At 41.7% G+C, this 14,101-nt stretch overlaps 1 long non-coding RNA gene across 1 annotated transcript in view; it reads left to right on the forward strand.

Moving 5' to 3' along the window:
• Positions 1 to 14,101, forward strand: part of LOC122800039 — a 545,736-nt gene that overhangs the window by 341,829 nt on the left and 189,806 nt on the right. The window contains exon 2 of the long non-coding RNA XR_006364522.1: positions 360 to 496. This is a non-coding gene — a long non-coding RNA (uncharacterized LOC122800039). The remainder of the gene's footprint in view (positions 1 to 359; positions 497 to 14,101) is intronic.

Raw genomic sequence — 14,101 nt, forward strand, 5'->3', positions numbered from 1 at the left:
TTTTCTTGATACTTTATGCATGGTATGTACCGTTTGATGCAACAGCTGTTAAGGTATAACATTTTAGAACAATATTTTTGCAGTGATGTGCAGTTTTTGCAAGAATGGAAGTATGCTACAGCTATGGAAGTTGTTTTTGTCCTTCATTCATTCTAAGGTCTGCCTCGTTAATTAGTGGTTAGAAAAAAGTGTGTAAATACTGTGCTGTGAGACTCCAAATTAGCTAACCTCTTTAACAGGATAATGGACTTTGTCATTCTAGGCTGACAAGTAAACAAAAAGCTGTAATTGCATGTCTTTTAGCTTGAAACCTTTTTATATATTCATTTAATTCCAGTTGTTTTGTTTTCTTTAAACAGCCGAGAAAATGGTTCTTCAGAAGGTCAGTATGCGCATCCAGAACTCACTTCATCCAATCAGAGAAGCTTTTGACATCGGGGTTGCTAGTAATCCCAGGCATGTTGTATTCCACAAAGACCTTGGAAAAAATGTAAAGGTACATTATAGTTATTTATGCTTATGTCATCTGTAGAGTACTGTGAATTGAGAAAAAAAACAAGATATGCAGATAAGATACAGTATGTATATCATGATTATGAGGAATGGAAATAGACACAGAATCAACAAGTTAATTTTTTCATGACTGACATTGTTGTAGAACAATTTATCATTTGAGACATTGTCACCATTTTATAACTGTGTGGTTTATTTATATATATAGGGTCTATATTAGAACATCGAAAGTTTAATGATTCGAATCACTAAAGGTTGACCTTTAATGATCGAACCATTAACATTTCGAATGTTCAGAAAAAATAAATAAAAAAAGAAAAAGAAAATCTAAAGGGTGTAGGTAGGGGGGCAATCCCCCCGCTACTTAAATATACCAACTCCAAGACTGCACTACATTAAAGTAAACGGAAATCTTCCCTTACGGAGATTTCCGTTTACCCATTCGACATTCTGCACTTTCGCTATTCTCATGTCAACAATGTTGGATTCGACATTGTCGGCTTTCGAGAATATAATAGATAACCATATATATATATATATATATATATATATATATATATATATATATATATATATATATATACATATATATATATATACACACACACACACACACACACATATGTATGTGTGTAAATATATATATATATATATATATATATATATATAGAGAGAGAGGTAATCCTAATATCTGAATGCTTAGCATATTTGTAACTCTTTGCGACTGAATCCTGAAATAGGCCCTAACCAGGTGATTACAATATCTTACTGGTTTGCACTTGGCTAAAATGTTCTCTGGTATCTACCCATGTCCCTTGTGTCTGGTTTAAGGTTTCTACTAAGTACCACATTGTTAATTTCTTTCCCCTTTTCAAACCGTGAAACCTCTGAAACAAAAAAAAAATGAGATTTAATAAGGGTTAGCAGTGTTAAAGCTCAATGTTAAGTTGTCAATCTCGCCTTCATTGTTGCTGGATGGGTTCGGAGCCGATCCTCGGCTCCGACTCGGCCAATACTAAAGCTCGAGAGCTAATTCCACCGGCTCGAGGCTCCCCTATATCCCACAATGCTAGGCGGTAACTACTCAGATCTCGTTTGCCGCTTAGCTGCGAGGTGCTTTCTTCTACCGGCTCTGGCAGGTTAGTGAGAGTTTTCTAGTTAAAAATTCAAATATCTACCCCTATCCTTTTTATTTAGTCTAGTTTATAGTACAGGGTATCCCTTTAGTTTAAATCGGGTCTTCCCTCATTTTTATTCCCTTTTTATTCCCTTTTTAAGTTCTAGGCCTTTGGCCCTCTCCCCTTTTTCCCTTTGTCATTCAGTGTGATTGGGTTTTTCTTTTTGGTTAAAGGGTGTGTCTGTGTCTTTTTTGTATACAGTCACTCTTTCTGGGATGTCGAAAGACTCCAAGGTCTCAGGCTTCAAGAAGTGTGACTCGTGCTGTCAGAAAATGTCTCTGACAGACGGTCACACTTCTTGTGTTTATTGCCTGGGACCTTTGCACCTGCAGGACTCTTGTGCTGTTTGCCATGCATTCAGCCTGAGAGTCCTGCAGGAACGCAAAAATAAACTTATTCTTCGAGACTTATTAAAGCCTGAAGGCCCCTCGACCCAGTCTGCGTCGGGGAAGCCTTCAAAGACTTCCAGGCCGTCGGCTCCAGCTTCACAGCCGTCCGCTGGGAGCATTAAGGCTGCTTCAACATCGGCTCCGGCTGGAGTCGATGTTACGAAGACTCAAACCATTACCTCGGCTCCGGCCGGAGCCGAAGGTGCTAAGACTCAGTCGGCTCCGATAGTTTTATCGGAGCCACCTTCTAAGAAGAGGTCGAGGTCCCCTTCCATCGGCTCCATCTATTCGGCCCCGGGATCCCCTCTTCTATCGGAGCGGAGCCATAGGTCCCATTCCTCTCGGTCCTCCAGGCTGTCCGACCATGACTTACAAAGGGTGGTGAGTAGACTTCTTAGTCCGAGGCACTGGCCCAAATGCTGCATAACCCTACTCAACAGTCAGCGGCTATTCCCATCCCTGCTTCTGTTCCTCCTCCGACTCCTTTGAGTTCGGAGCCGGGGCTCGTCGGAGCCGTGGCTGTCAGTGCGTCGGAGCCGATACCCTCCCTTTCGGCTCCTTCATCTGCTCCGATTTCCTCTTTGGAGGGATCTCGGTTCCGGGCTTCCCTCGTCGGCTCCGAGGGGGCGAGTGGCATCGGACCATTGTCTGACCCCGTTCTCCCTCTCAGAGCATCAGCACTGGTGAGTTCGGCTCCGACATCGGCCTCGGAGCCGTCCCTGTCGGTGCTGGGGGGGGTCCTTGTCTCCTCGGAGTGGGGACCTTCTGCCTTGGCTGATCGGGACACCTTCGAGGTCATGCAGAGCGTGCTAGACCCCATGTCTACCCCACGGTCGGCTCCATCAGCTCCTCCCTCTTCAGTGCCTGCAGTGGTTTCTACCCACCCCCTCATACCAGACCGTAGAGAGCCAGCCCCTCAGGTTTCCCCATTGGGAATATCCTCTTCTTCTGAGGCTTCTCCTGATCCGGCAGGGGAACCCCCTCAGAAGAGACAGTGCAAGAGGAAGCACATTGACTCCCCTGAGTCTATCACCTCGGACACTGACTTGGAGGAATCTGAAGGTTCCCCTCGGTCCCCCTCTGAGGATGTCTCTTTTGCTGACATCCTTGAAATCCTTAAACAGAGGGGGAACTGGCCCGCCCTTAACCCTTCAGAGGATGAGTCGGTCTACCTTGAGGCATTTGGCTCTCGCCCTTCCACCTCCTGGGTGTCTCCTCCCTTTGACCCCCTCATGGAAGTGGTGGTAAGGAAGGTTTGGACGGCCCCTGATTCGGTGGAACCTACCCCAAGGAGGCCGTCAAAATTTATTACTGCCCCGAAAGAGAAACAGTTCTTATCTAAAGGTGTCTCTGTTGATGCCATGGTGGTGGCTGCAGCCACTAAGAAGGAATTAGCCGATCCTTCGGTACCTGTCCATCCTCCTAATAAGGAGTCTAGGACCATGGACAGGTACGGTAAGCAGATGTTTTCCTCAGCGACCTTTGCCATGCGGTCGCTGAACTACTTGTGTCACTTCACCCATCTCCAGAGGGATTTACTCAAGGATATGGGTGATGCTATGCAGGATCCAACAGCTGAGGGGTTCCAAGACAAAATGAACTCCCAGTTGGCAACCCTGAATTCGATTGTCAACTCCTCCATGCGGCTTATCTCATATGCGGCCGATGGGGCGAGTAGGGCCGCAGGCACAGGTGTAGCTTTACGACGCCACGCCTGGATGCGGCTTTGCAATTTTGCGGACCCTTTCAAGGCATCCTTCACCAATTCCCCCTTTGATGGCTCAACGTTGTTTGGACCTCAGGTGAAGGATACATTGACTAGGTGCGAGCAGGAAGGTAAGACTCTCTCTGCCGTGGGAATCCGTTCTTCTACCCCTTCCAGACCTTATCCCAAAGGTCAGAGGGGGGGGAATGTGGTTCCGCAAACCACAGGGAGTCTCATCTGACGCACAAAGTCGATTCCCCTCTAGAGGCAGATGGGGGAACAACAATAGACACCACCCTAGGGGCAGAGGTGGTCCGCAAAACCAGGGTAGCAGAGAGACTATCTCTGATAAACCCTTTCAGCATCCCTGAGGAGCTGCCCGGCTGTCCACCTTCGGAGGCAGTCGGGGGAAGATTATCATTGTACCCAGAAGCCTGGCTTTCCCTCATTTGAGACAAATGGGTACAGTCGATCATATCCAAGGGTTACAAAATCCCCTTTATTCACATCCCATACCAACCCAAAGGATCCCTTCCAGATGTTCCACCCAGTCTAAGGGAACAAGCAGCATTAGAAATATCAAAGCTGCTGTCAAAAAGAGCTATCCAGCCAGTCCCAGCAGAACAGCAAGGATCCAGAATCTACTCCAAATTCTTTTTGGTACCAAAAAAAAAACAGGGGACTGGAGACCATTACTGGATCTCAGCAAGTTAAACAAGTATGTGAAGAAAACAAAATTCCGGATGGTCACGCTACATTCCATTCTACCCTTCTTGGGTCAGGACAACGGGATGTGCTCGATAGACCTTCAGGATGCGTACTATCATATCAAAATGCACAGACGCTCCAGGAGGTTTCTCCGCTTCAGGCTGGGAGCCAGTCACTACCAGTTCAGAGCCCTGCCCTTTGGTCTCACTACAGCCCCCCGAGTGTTCACCAAATGTATGGCAGTGGTCGCGGCTCACTTGAGACGTCAAGGATTCCAGGTGTTTCCATATTTGGACGACTGGCTCCTTACTGCCACCACCAAGCGTCAACTTCTTCTATCCAGAGACTTCTCCATTCAAACTTGCCAAGCTCTAGGCATTTCAGTAAATTTCGAAAAATCTGCCTTGTCGCCTTGTCAATCTATTACCTTTATAGGTGCCACCATAGACACAGTTCATCTTTCTGCCAGACTGACAGAGCAAAGAGTATCAGATATCCGCAAACACGTTTACCTTCTGCTTCAGTGCAACAAGATCAAAGCCAGGGTAGTCTTGAAGGTATTAGGACTCATGGCGGCTACCATTACACTTCTCCCCTTAGCTCGTTTTCACATGTGGATCCTCCAGTGGATGCTATTTTCTCAATGGTCCTTCCAACGGCTCCCGATGTCTCACATCATTTTGCTAACCCAATCATGCAAGAATCACCTGTCTTGGTGGATGACATCACCTCAAGTTCTTCAGGGCAGACCCTTCATCCCTCCCCACGCAATCGCCATGGTGACAATGGACGCCTCCCTGATCAGGTGGGGGGGGGGCTTTATCAGGGCAGGACAGTCCAGGGCACGTGGCAGTCTTTTGAGTGCCACTTGCACATAAATGTCTTAGAGATGAGAGCAGTGCTTTTAGCGTTGCAAGCCCTTCAGGACTCTCTTCCCACAGGGACTATTGCAATTCAGACGGACAACATGTCCGTAGTGTGGTACATCAACAAACAGGGCGGAACCAAGTCCTATCCCTTATGTCGAGAGGCACTCAGACTTTGGCAGTGGGCGATTTCTTCTCAGCGGTTTCTGATAGCAATGCACATTGCCGGGAAGTCCAACGTAATTGCGGACAAGTTGAGCAAGGCTATTATCATGCCTCATGAGTGGTCTCTAAAAAAATCAGTGCTGGAAGAAATCTTTCGAAGATGGGGCCGGCCTTGCTGCGATCTTTTTGCTACTCCCCAAAACAGCAAGTGTCATGATTTCTTCACCCTCTTCCCTCTACCAGGCCAACCCACCAGAGACGCTCTAGTCCACGATTGGCCCCGGGGACTTCTGTATGCTTTCCCCCCTTTTCCACTGATCTCTCAATTAATTCAGAAAGCTATCGCCTCGAGAGTCACTATGATCCTCATTGCCCCTTACTGGCCTTGACAGATATGGTTTCCGTTCCTGCATCATTACCTCTTGGAGCAGCCTTGGCATCTGGACCCAGTGCCAGATCTTTTGACCCACCAGTCGGGCCAGCTGCACCACTCAACCTCACAGCGTGGTTTCTCCGATTCCTACCCTAGCCAGGCTTCCCTTAATTTCTCATTTGGTCCGTAACATCCTGATAGCCTCTCACAAGTCTTCTACCAGAAGGATTTACAATAGTAAGTGGAAACGTTTTTCCTTCTGGGCAGCATCAAAAAATATAGACCCCTTCACTGCACCTATCCAGTCTATCCTAGACTTCCTGGCAGAGCTCTTTCATTTAGGCTCTTCCTCATCTACCATTAGAGTACAACTAGCTGCTATATCTAACTTTCATGTAGGTGTCTCGGACTCCAGTATCATGTCCCATAAACTCTGCAAAGCCTTTCTAAGAGGTGTCTTTTTGCTCAAGCCCCCAATCAAAGATCCCCCACCTCAGTGGGACTTGAATTTGGTCCTAGCGTCCTTGATTCTCCCCCCCTTCGAGCCTGCGGCTTCATGCCCTCTTAAGTTGCTCTCATGGAAAACACTTTTTCTAGTAGCCATAACATCAGCTAGAAGGGTATCTGAACTTCATGCTCTTTGCAGTCGTCCTCCTTACTTAGTTTTCCATAAAGACAGGGTGTCCCTCCGGACTAATCCGTCCTTCTTGCCTAAGGTTTCCTCTGAGGCAAATCTAAACCAGACTATCGATCTCCCTGTCTTCTTCCCTGATTATTCCAACAGGTCGGAACAAAAGTTACATTTTCTAGATTTTCATCGCCAACTTCGATATTATTTAGACAGAACTAAACAGTTCAGGAAATCTGACCAGCTCTTCCTGTCTTATGCGGAAGGGAAGTTGGGCTTCCAGTTTCTAAAGTGTCCCTTTCAAGATGGCTTACCTCTGTAATTACTTTCATCTATGAAATCAGACATCAAAAACTGCCTTCAAGACCTAGAGCTCATTCAACCAGGGCATTAGCTACATCTGTAGCTTTTCAGGACAGGCTACCAATAGATTCCATTTGTGCAGCAGCCACATGGGCTTCTCCTCATACTTTTATCTCGCATTACAAATTGGATATGGCCTCCAGAAACCGGGCCAACTTTGGTTCCACTGTTCTCAAGAGTCTGTTCCGATAAGCCACCCGGGGTAAGGTGCTAGGGACGCGGTCCCATCCAGCAAGAATGAAGGCGAGATTGACAACTTAACATTGAGAAGTTATGTACCTACCATAACGTTCCATGTTAGTTGTCTTCTTCGCCTTCTTTCTTAAGGCCCCACCCTCCTTCCCCCCAGCCTGGACAGACCGATAGGAATTTTTGGGATCTTCCATTGGGGCTTCCTTCCCACATGTTCTACCACCTCTATTCTCCCTTTTATGTTTGTGGTAGCTTACATACAGGTTTATATAGAGGTGGGTTCTTTTTCTCTCTTCTCCATACTATGGAGACTAGAACTGCTTGGTTTTAGCTATCAAACGAGATCTGAGTAGTTACCGCCTAGCATTGTGGGATATAGGGGAGTCTCGAGCCGGTGGAATTAGCTCTTGAGCTTTAGTATTGGCCGAGTCGGAGCCGATCCAGCAAGAAATAAGGCGAGAAGAAGACAACTAACATGGAACGTTATGGTAGGTACATAACTTTTCATTTTAGGATATATAGACATATGCCTTGTTCTTAAGCTCTATCCTAAGCTTCCTTGATTCAATCCTGTCTAAAAAGTGACATTTTTTAAGAAGTGCTTCTGCATGCTGATAAAAGGGTACTGTAGAAAATTCCTCCACTTAACTGCTTTGGTTTGTTGTGCTGTTTAAAAGAAAGTTGGCTGCTGATGGTGAGATGGCTGGCCATGAAGAGACTCTGGAGAGTAAAATAATGTATATACTAGTCAAGTGTTACTGCATATATAAATTATTCTAAGAATAGCCTGGAGCAGAAAGGACAAATTGTGAAGAGGATGGAAAATGAAGTGACTGAAATAAGGTTGAAACAAGAGAAAATGTTGGTCAAGATGAGAAAGTGCACAGCTGTGAAAAATCAGGTCATCATAGTTCAAAGGAATTAATCTGGAATGTGGTTAATTTGGGAAGCAGACATAGGAGAGACAGTATGCAGTTGACTGAAAGAGTGTTTTATCAGAATACATTGTCTTTTGTAGCTGATAAACCTATCAGGAAACTTGAGTCTTAACTTGCACACCATACTGATGTTGAACAATGCCCATATTGTGGATAAAATCAAGCCAGGAGGTCTCTTTTGGACACATTATAAATTCTTCTGCTTCCTGAAAAAGGTAATTTTCCTTCAGAAGACTAGAAGAAAGGGGCAGCTGATGGTAGCCAGGCAGAATATGAGATGTGTGCCAGTCTTCACTGTACTGCCTTACAAGAAAGGGAAGTTGTTTATCACCATTATGGTGGAACTCTGTAGTGCAGGGGTACAAACTTAGTGTGCTTAGCCTGCTGTGCTTGTGGTTTTTGTGTACAATAAGAAGTGTCCAACTACCTTTACAGCCTAAGTAGAGGTGCACTGCATGTATATAAGAGCACAACATTATAAAGATGTTGTAGAGGGGATTGATAGCAGAAATTAGCAAGAAGGTTCATCCTTCTGAGAGCCAAGGAGCTCAGGTCTCTTTTGTCGTGGGAATGGAAATATGCTAATTATATCAATAGCATGTCTATGATGTGCATGAGGTCATATTAGTAACAATGTGGTGCTTTGTGGAGGAAGCAGGTAGACAAGAAGAGTTAGATATACTGGATGTTTTTGTAACAGGTACGTGAAACCATTGCAGAGGATAAATATATAGGTAATTGCTGGGCTGAACTTCCAGTAGTTAAAGCAGGTGATTTAGGGTAAAGGACTGGAGAGATAGGAGGAGACCAGCATTTATACCAGAAGGATGCAGATATGAATGGGGAAGGAGACTTATCAGCTGTTTGAATTGCAAAAGTTCGAAATTCAGTACTTCAGGACTTTATTAATGCATTGCTGTTGTTTGCTGTATCCTTCTGTAAGATAAATCTATGCATTGCAAGAGGGTTCTTTTGTCTCCTGTCTGTGGCAAATAAACTAAATAGTTGTATTATGTTATATATGTTTGTATAAAGTCTGACTGACTGTGCTAGATATGCTGTTGGTCTTTTTACAGCCCATTTCCTACTAAGCAAAGAGAAATTACATAGGATTATGGAACACGGTGATGCACACATTTCCCCCCTTAGTACTGTACTAGGTTAGTCATGTAATGTGACAATTTACTGAGCAGTACAGTATAAGTTGTTATTAGTGGGGTATCTGTGTAACTAATTGGCAATGTGGCAATGGATAGTATGCACTATAAGTGATTGACTAGGAAAGGTTGCTAGGTATTGTTGAACAAATGCGAAGATTTGTTTTATGCTGTCTCTCATTAAAGCCACACCCATGTGGTGATGTAGTCTAAGCAGCCCAATTAAGGCTGCAGGAGGTACATAGAGAAAAATGAAGGTCACAGTGCAGCTGTCCCACAGTCAAAAGCTGTGACACTTCAACAATTAACTTTTTACTAAAGTTACAATTATATTTTGCAGATAGATGGCTAAGTTGCTTTGAGGTAAGGTCTGAGAAATATTTGAGGTATATTTTTAAAAATTTCTGTACTTTGCTCAGCCATAATTACCAGCAAATATTAATTTTGCTGCACTGTCTGTGATTTTGGAAGACCATTATAGCAGTTCTCTTACCACACCAGTTAAAAGTGCAGTAGCATGTAATAGAGGTTCTCCTTACAGTAAATGGAATTTAGGTATTGTCTTTCAAAGTTTGGTGGAGGGAACTGTCTTCTGAGTTGAAATGACTGAGTTGTAGCAACCATGAGTCACTTTATTTGGTTGTAATTATCAAGTGGTTATTTTGTGATGAATTGGAGGAATAGGAGCTCTTTTTTTTCCATTCCCAAATAAGTAATTGAGTATTGTTTGTTTTACATTTTGCTACTGGTGTCGTTTTCTTTGATACTGCCATTTCTGTTTTGATGTTGTGTGAGGCAGTGACTGACTTATGATGTCATTTGTAATGTAGATTGTGACTGCCATCATACAGCTTTAAGGGTATATGTTCAGGTGTGGACTAAAGGGTGAGTGATATGTCCATTATGGTTTTGTTTGGGGGGAGTTAGTACATATTTAGTTAATTGATTATGTATGCTTCTTAACTTGAAGGCCAAAAGTATAATTTTTGCCATAGACAGATAACTGCTTGGATAGAAGCGGATAATTATTAACCTAAAAATGGCTACATACAGTTTCATGGGAGAGAGAAGTCAGGGGTGCCGCCCTATGCTATGTTATCTTGTTTGAAGCATGTGACAACGTGAGGTATTGCCAGCTATGCCAGAAGTAGGGCAGTGGATGTATAACATACGCTAGCGCAGCTAGCTGGAACTTTGTAAAGAATTATATGTTGTGTATATCAAACTGATTTGTACAGGTGCTTGTGTTGAAAATGTATTTGCAAAGCTGCTTGTGTTGAAAATGTACCAACAGTGTCCCTGCTGGACAGAGAAAGAAATGTGCATGCATTATTGTAACTGTTTAAATGTATATGTTTTAACAGAGGATACTGGAAGAGAAGAGGTTAATCTTTGACTTTGGAAAATAGCAAGAAATTAAATTACTGGGCCTAGGCCATAACAATGTTATCTCACAGTTTTGAATGAAGCCAGGGATGCAGTGTCTGTAAGAAGTATGGTTTATTAGCTCCTGTAGGAAGAGTGGAAATGTTTTATGGTTTTATGACTTCCATGAGCTGCTGCAGATCTTAGCAAGGCTGTGTGTGTGTGTGTGTGTGTGTGTGTGTGTGTGTGTGTGTGTGTGTGTGTGTGTGTGTGTGTGTGTGTGTGTGTTATTGATACATAGATGAGAAATCCTGGCAGTTTCTAACAATGGGGATTACATGGGAACCAGAAGTCAGATGACTAGATGTATGTGATATCATTCTAAAATCCCTCACTAAAATAATGTTTAATACTAGTTGAGACTGAAGTATCATGTCAGTCTGTTTTTTGGGATTTGAAAAAGAAGGAAGACCACTCACCTACTTCATCTTGCCTTGCTCTAGTAAGTAACCAGAGAATTGTAACTGTTGAAATCAGTCAGGAAAATATAGTGAGATTAGTTAAGTACTGTTTTTCTGTATCTGTGTGAATCTGTCCATCTGTGTTATTTTAATATTTCCTGTGGTTGACACTCTGGTGTTTTTTGTAAATAAGCATTTAGTATTTTCATGTTCTGTTATTATTTATTATTAAGTATATTTAAACTTTTCATTGTGGCTGGTCCTTTAGAGAATATTTTAACCTTTGAGAGTACTTGTATCTCTATGGTGATTCTTTGGCCACTCATGAAAGCCGTGCTGCATTGGTCAAACTATTAAACTTATTAATATTCATTTCACTCAGCATAACTGGGTACCCTTGTAAGAGCCTTAGAGTAGCTGGCTTGGTAGTGTAAGATGGCAATAATTACCTTATAGTCTGGGCAGAATGAGGCATAGTTAGTAAACCTGTGACAGTGTTTCCCAGGTGTGTGTGTGTGTGTGTGTGTGTGTGTGTGTGTGTGTGTGTGTGTATGAGCAAATTAAATCTCAAAGAGTGTGGGTGTCAGCTACTTGGAGCAGGGACACAAAGCAGTGGTTTCACCAAGAGAGTGGTGGAGGACTTGGCTTGAACACTCGGCTGAGGACTTAACTCTACAGTTGTGCCACTGGGGAGCCTTACTGAGCCTTACCAGACCCTGAGCTGAGTGTATTCCCTGTGTGCTCTTAAGGGAAATTGTGCTTGATGCAGAAAACTACATCTGGAAATACAGGGTATTTCCATGTTTGCATTACTTGTATTATTTGTAATACAAAGTATTAGTTTAAGGGTGTGCACACTTATACAACCAGCTTATTTTATGTTTTTTTTATTTTTTATATTTTTTCCCCTAACAGATTTGTTTGTTTTTCAATTGAATTGTACAGGTTATAGTTCACATTAAAGGTGGAAATGTTTTGAAATTATTTATTATGGTCTCATTTTTTTATATCACATAAACCTGGCATTTTAACAGGGGTGTGTATGCTTTTTATATCCACTGTATGTGCACATGAAACTTATCTTCTTTGTGGTCTATTAGAATCTGTAAAGGTATAGATATATTCTGAGGTGACAAGTCAGCAGTGCATTGTGGGTAGTAGAGAGCTCGAGAGCTTGAAGGTTTCCACGAGCTGTAGTAACAGATGAGTTGGATTCAACATTGGATCCAAAACCCATTTGTTGAGGCTGAAGGAAAGTAGTTAGCACAGATGGAACGTTACAGTGAGTACATACCTTTTTTTCAATAACTTGTCATTATTAAGCATGTAAATGAATATATCACTGTTTCTTAAACAAAAACAAACACACAAGTTAACTATTTACAGTATAATTTGAGATCAGGTATTAACTAGAGACAATATTGTTTTATTTTGACTATATTCCAAATCCTAAACAATTGGACTAGTAGCTTCATACGTTGTATTACAGTCTATTTTATTAACAGATGTACATCTTCGGTGCTGGTGCTTTATTCCATAACATTGTCCTCTTCAAGTTCAGTGTCCATTATAGAATCTCATCTTTTATAGGCAGTTCTTTTACTGACCTCCAATAGTTCTTTATTCCATATATTTAATCTCTGCAATCATATTGTTACCTATGATTTGTCAATGGTTTTCCATTTTCTAGATATGCATTCCGAGGCTATTATCAACATTAAAGATAGCAATGCTTACACCTTTTTAGCACATGTTATTTTACTCACATTCAGCAACAATTATTTTCCAAGTGTAAGACTTAGAGTTAGCATAGTGTCCTACATATATTCCCAAAATATATGCTTCTAAGAACCTCTTTCTGAGACATCACATCACCAACATAGGCTTCTTGCCAGTGGGAATATTTTTCAAACCTCATATGGATATAGAAATATTTGCAAAAATTCTAAATTGTCTCATTAGCTCTAATATTGCCTTATATACTTTATTTATTACTCCTTTCCAGTCTGCAGATTTTCTTCTGGCGTCAGTTTTAAAGTTTAACAAATTTACTGTACAGCCTTCACATATCTTCCTTCAACCCCAACATTAGACATGTATATGCAAGTTGATTTAAATTCAGTAACCCAAAAGTATGTCTAGCTTCATCCCATTTTTTTCCTCTTTTCTTTTTATCTTCTGCTTCCATAACATTGGTGCTTTATTTTTTTTTTTCAAATGTACATTACATTTTTGTCTGTGTCTTTCTTATTACCATAAACAATATAGCCTATTAGTGTCATTCTACTTTCTAAGGTCTAACATCTCTCAGTTGATGCATATAAACCTGTGCTACGTAAAGAACTAGTGGGTCCAAAAGCATCTTAATCAGTTGTATCTTATTGTTGATGCCAATAAATGCCGATTTCCATTGTATTTTCTAACATGTAATCTTTTGAGTAATTTCTTCTAACATTTCTTTTAGCTGCTTGCTCAATATCCTGAATTACTAAGTATCTCATTTTATCATAACCCCAGAAAAAAGGGAAATTTCTGTACCAAGGAATTTGTTGTGACATAATTCATTAATATAGCCTTTGTTTGTGCCTTATTTACTTTATATTTTGTTGTATTAATATTTAATTTTATCAGATATAATTTTATGTCTTCTTCTGGATTGTTGGCATATAATATTATGTCATTTACACACAAGGCAGTTTTCTCATTAGCATTTCTTCATGTATATTTCATTGCCTTATATATATGTGGGTAATGGTTCTAATACAAAGCAAAGAATAATTTTGATAGCAGGCACCTCCGCTTAGTTCCTCTTATAAGACTAAATGCTTTAGACAGCTGACCAACACACTTAACTCTTAAATATTAAGGTTGTTCATGCATATGGAAACCTAAATGCCTCAAAAAATCTCTTAATAAATTCCCAACTCATTCCATAAAATGCTTTTTTTGTATCCAGATCTATTAACATTAATTTGTTATTATTGCCCATCAAATCCTTTTGAAGTATAAGGGTTCTATTAATGCTGCCAAATGTTTGCATACCTGCTGTAAACCTACTCTAATCCAGGTCTGTTATTATTGACAGTATGTTTACCAAAAT

The sequence above is a fragment of the Protopterus annectens genome, chromosome 4.part0, assembly GCF_019279795.1.
Source record: "Protopterus annectens isolate FY-2018-M chromosome 4.part0, PAN1.0, whole genome shotgun sequence".
Lineage (NCBI taxonomy): Eukaryota > Metazoa > Chordata > Ceratodontiformes > Protopteridae > Protopterus > Protopterus annectens.